This window comes from Chelonoidis abingdonii, chromosome 2 (genome assembly GCF_003597395.2).
Source record: "Chelonoidis abingdonii isolate Lonesome George chromosome 2, CheloAbing_2.0, whole genome shotgun sequence".
Classification (NCBI taxonomy): domain Eukaryota; kingdom Metazoa; phylum Chordata; order Testudines; family Testudinidae; genus Chelonoidis; species Chelonoidis abingdonii.
The window spans coordinates 108,915,219-108,920,821 of record NC_133770.1 but is presented as its reverse complement, the minus strand read 5'-3'; the positions used below and the strand labels follow the sequence as shown (position 1 = coordinate 108,920,821).

At 41.7% G+C, this 5,603-nt stretch overlaps 1 pseudogene; it reads left to right on the top strand.

Moving 5' to 3' along the window:
• The first annotated feature begins 4,271 nt into the window (after positions 1–4,271).
• Positions 4,272–4,404, top strand: LOC116836621 (U4 spliceosomal RNA; annotated as a pseudogene).
• The last annotated feature ends 1,199 nt before the right edge of the window (positions 4,405–5,603 follow it).

Below are 5,603 nucleotides of genomic sequence, written 5' to 3'. Positions count from 1 at the left end.
AAGGGTTTGGGGAGACCAGAGGGAGCCAAAACCATGGAATTTTTGGCTGGTGGCAGCGAGATCAAATCTAAGCTGGTAATTAAGCTTAGAGGGGTTCATGCTAACTTCTCAGGTTATGAACGCTAAGGTTCAAATCTGAGTAAGAAGTTATGATAGGCATACTCCACCTGTTCATTTGTCAGTGCTGAATATTTGCAAATATTGCTTAAATTGTAATCAGAGATTTTGTATTATACGGTGAGGGAGAGTAATGTGTCACGTGTAAGGATTTCCTCTTATGAATTTTTCTTACAGCAGTTTAGTCAACTACAGTGTCACAATTTTTTTTTTTTATCCCTGTAGGACTTAATTCTGGATGAAATAGTCACCACATTCCTCCAAAAGGCAGGTTTCATTGGGTAGCATTGCACCTAGGAGACGCTTCAACCAGAATGCCCTAAACAGTAGGTAAAAAGGTAAAAACGTGTAAACAGCTAGACTAAGGACTTATCTGCTCTACTCACACCTGCATTGGAGCATCTGTGTTAGCCTGACCCTAATGTGAGCAGCCACACTGCAAAGCCATACTCAAGTGGTTGTCTCCTCTCTACTGCTGCACTCATCTGTGCCTGTCTGTGACAGGGTGCTGGGCAAACAGTTGCAGATTCAGCCCTCTGTCACATCTGTGCCTAGTTACAGGAACCAATTAGAGCAAGCTGATGATGGTGAAACAGTGGTGGGAATAAGCTTGAGACTGAAGTGCACCAGTGGTTATTAAACCCAGGGTCTCCAAGTGACTTTGTGAACTAGCAAAGGCAGAAATCAAGCCCTGCCACACACTGCTATAGCGTCACTAGGGCTTCTGGGGTCATACCCCATGCTCTTCGTACTGCTCTATGATTATTTCCCACTGAATTATGAGAATACTTGTCTGGCTTCCATGGTATGTGGGGGAAGGCTTTGGAGGACTATTGGCAGTCAAGTGGTTTAGCCTGTATTCTTACTGCAAAGTGAGTGGGTTATCAGCTCAGTATTAGCAGCATGTAGACTTTAGCCTACACTTCAGGATGTTTCAGCTAGCCTGGCCGTAAAGCACCACCACACCTGGGTGACAGGGTTTTATGTTTGGAAAGAGATGGGTTAAGGGGCAATACCTAAAGTAAGAGCCCAAGCTAATGCTGCAGTGAAGACAAGCCCTAAAGTGGCCTTTCTGATAAAAAGCATTTATCTTCCCGGCACCAGGAACCAAACTCATGTGCGGTGAACCTCTTGATTTTTTTTCCAGAAGATGCACCAATGGATCACCCTACCTGAAGAGTGGTGAAAATTTAGGGCTGTCCTTGAAGTAGCAGTCCACTTTAGCAGACTACCATATGGCAGCCAAGTGTCTTGTTTGGCAAGCTGAGCTCTAAATTTGTTCCATTCTCTGTGTTGAGTTAAAGTCTCCAAATTCAGATCCTGGTAAAAGAATGTGTTTGTTTTGAAATTTTAAGTTCTGAGAGTTGCTACTGCCCCACAAATAATTTATTCTGCCACCTGAAATCAGAGCAGTGTAACCATTATGTGCCACGGTAGCTCATTGTCCTGAGAGTTGGATGGTAGCCTATGGTGAGGCTACTCTTGGTTAAAAAGCTGTTGGACATCACTGAACAGCTTCTTTAAAAAAAAATTGCATTTTCCCTGCTTTGCATTGCAACAATTCTAGTGCTTGACCTTCCTCTGTTTCTTTAAAGCTTTTGTTTACTCAAGCAGAAAATCATTTCTTCCGAGGCCTCTGTTCTTTGCAACACACAATTATTCTGTATGCTCTACTTTGTTTTTTAAAAGCTTCCAGGATCATATCCTACAGGATGAAGACCAGGCCTGTCATTCCTGCCTTTGTTACCTGTCAGCTTGGACTACATCAGTGTGATACATATAGGCATATAACCTTTAGCACTTTGGAAACTCCAACTAGTATAATATACCAGATGTAACTGCTACAGTTATAAAGGTACCACACAGCACTTCCTATGCAAGCCAACTTTATTCTTAAGATAATAAGCACTACAGAGAAAACATTAACAATAATAAAATCTACGTGCATGCTAATAAGCTTACCAGACACCACTAACATGAATTCTGGCAGGAGTAGTCCTTCAAACCTCGCCCAAAGGGGTTCATTGTGGTCACAAGTTCTTTACGCTTTCAGCTCAGAACAAGCACTCCGTCTTATGAGGCCTCAGTAAGCACAGTCCTTCCTTCCCTTCCCAATGGATAAGTGCCTTCCATGGAGCAGAGGTCCTGTTCATTTGCTGGAAGATGAAGATGGCCATGAGCCAGTTTAAAACCAGGGTATTTATTCAAAAATCCATTCTGTGTCTGTAGGTCACTGGAGAATCCAGTGTGAACTAGTATATGTGGACTTCACCAGGATGGAGTAACTACATTAGCAATCACCTCCCCACTAGAAGAAGTTACATACAATGCCACACCACCACATATATCATTACATGTTTAAAACAATATAACCCAAAGATATTTCAGTAAAGTTTATCTTAATTCAGTAAGGTTTGTTCAGCGTATCAGTCAGTCAGTCACACTAAGGATCATCACAAGCTTCACCACTTTCCACTCCAAATGCCAGTCATGTTTCTTTGACCTTGCCATCTCTAACACACACACAGCAACAGGTATATTTATTTAATAAATAAATCCTACCGAAACAGGACACTCCATTGCACATAGGTCTCCCTTTGCAGAAACGATGAGAGAACAAACAACATGTGACAGGTCTGCAGCCATGTTGCTTAATGCCCTATTGAAAGATGCACAGACATTACTGCCACAAGTGTGATGGAGAGACTATTTAGAATAGAATCAATAATATAGACCTTCTAGATCCTGACCCTCAGACAAGATTTTCTTTTTTTGAGTCATTTTATCTTAATTTCTTTCAAGGAAACAATAGGTTCAGGGGCAGCCTCCCCATCCAAAGTGAGAGGCAGAGAAGCAGCTACAGTGGAAGCAGAAGACTGAGTTTGTGTCACTAAGTGTCTCCTTGGAATCCCTGATTGGGTGGGGGAAGGGAGAAGGAAATATCTTGAAAGACACTGAGAATGATCCCATTTATCTAGGAAAAGCAGACTATTTTTGAAAGCTACTGCTAACCATAGTATCTTCCATAGCATTTGGAAGTGGAGACAGGTTAGTGCTGAGGTAAAGTGTGTCCACTCTTTACACAGTGAAAGATTTCACTTGTAGATATACAATTTTTATTTTCAATGCTAACAGCCAACTGCAGGCCAGCAGCATTTCAGGTGCAGTATTACTAGTCTGCTCTTGACTGAAATACAGTCAGTGCCCCACAAAGAGCAGCTCACGTAATTATGCCTTGTTCAAACAACTTGAGCAAAATGCCAGGCAAAGTGATGGGTGCCTGGATTCATTCGGACTTTCCCTTTTCATATTTTAATCACTTATCTTGCATGTCTCTTTGCTACTTGAGGGGTTCTCTGGAAAAATTAAGTCTTGAAAGAGTATACAAAGAGGGGAAGTATGTCCTTTATTTTACAATGTGGCTGCAATGAAATGAAAATGAAGCCTGATATATAGTGAAATGATTCCCTGCTGCACTTGGGCATGTCTACACATACAGCACTGCAGCAGCCACAGAGCATCTGGTGAAGCTGCTCTATTGGAATGGAGAGAGGTCTCCTATTGGCATAATAAAACCACCTCCGCGAATGGCGGTCACTATGTCGGCGGGAAAAGCTCTCTCACCAACATAAGCACTGATGTGGACAGTACTATGTTGGCGTAACTTACGTTGCTCAGGAGGATGGTTAATTCACATCGTTAGGCGACAAATTATGCTGCCATTAGTTGTAGTGTAGACAGCCTTATATTTAATATCATAAGAGTTATTCTTTGAAGGACACAATAACTTACAAAGAACACTGGCTGCAAATGGAGGAGGCGGTGGTCTATTACTCATAGCCTGTCTTTAACAACCCCTCTCCCATGTTCCTGAGTAGTTGGGTCAACAACAAACCTAATAGATTAGGAAGGCAAGTACCTGAATATATTCTGATTTTGCAGTTTAAAATGAGAGAAAGAGAAAGGCTGTAGATTGGTTTAGCTTGTGCACCAAGCTCTGATAGTCACATTAGGAAAAAAAAAAATCTCCTAGTATTAAATAGTGATTGTTAGGGAGGATGAAATCTCAGCACAAAATACTCCTAGAAGCATTTTTGGATGAAAGTGGAATCAGGCACTATTTTGCCTAAATTTGGACATTCCAGTGTTGAAAAGTCAAAGTGGCAGTATCGTAGCCAATGAGGTTAATCTGAGGCGCTATTATTGCTAATTGAAAACTTTTCATAGACAGGATTTCTATCTGCACTGATATTGTTCAGATCCAATCATGGTAATTTGTTTGAACAGTCAGAGGTAGTTTTGTTCTTTTTCAGTTGAGTGGCAGCTCACCAGTAATCCACCACCTCAGCATGGCCCACCTTAGCCCTCACAGCCAAGAGTAAGGAGAGACAAGTTGTGTCTGTTTAATTATTGCTCAGCCTCCTGACATTACTCAAATGCTGAATTGTAAAATGACAATAGCTTTAGGGGTGCTTATAAACAGGAGAAGAGTTATTCTGGCTTCCCAGAATATAAATGTTATTGATCCCAAGGTCCTCATAACATGTCAATGTTAAAGCACAGAACAGGGAACCAAATTTGAAATATAATTGATATCTTATCTTTTCCCAGCAGATGCCTCCCCACCTCCAGAATTTCAGTATCTCCAGCCCCTTTTACAAGACATTATCTAAGCATTCACATATGCTAACAATAACAAAGTGACCTTCAGCTTTTCCGGGAGAGGAAAAAAACCTCATGGGATTCTTAAGGAGAAATGTAAGTGCCAATCACACAGGCAACTGACAAGCAGTGAGGACAAGTTGCGTTATGTCCTGGAAACTAGTAGCCCACAAGCTGGGTGCAATAGAAGAGCATCTGGAGAGTCTATACCTGCAGGCTGCCCTGAAAGTTTCTATGGGTATTAAGCTCTTAATCACAGTACCTTCTGGAGTTTACAGTCAGAGAACCCCATTCAAATAATCACCAACATCCAGGGATACTCCTGCCAGAGGGGGGCAGATGGAGAAGTCGTGGGTCATGTAGGGTTATGAATATAATGAAATATACTGAGTACCCAGACCCCCTTCCTGAAGCAATAAACATTGAACTCATCAGAGACTCATTTGCACAGTAAGAGTGATTAAACCAATGTAAAAAACTTTTCTAAATTACAAAAGTCTGATTTCATTGCTTTCCTTACAAACCACACCGCATACTAATAGTTCATTTGGACAGTTCAGGGCTGAGTCTCACTGTTTGTGAAATCAAGTGCTTCTTCTTTCTAGCATGGCCTTCCCTATGCTTTATAATTTAAACTTTCCACCACATCTTCTATTATGTAGACTGCCTGGGAAAGGAGTAACAGAGTGTGCAAACAGTGGGCCATAGAGGCTCAGCTTGAGGGTGCAGGATTGACTCCTTGAGGATGCAGGACTGCTTCAGTATTCCTTTTACTCCAGGGTTTTTGCATTACTTTTTCCAGTGGACAGTAGGGGAACACAGGC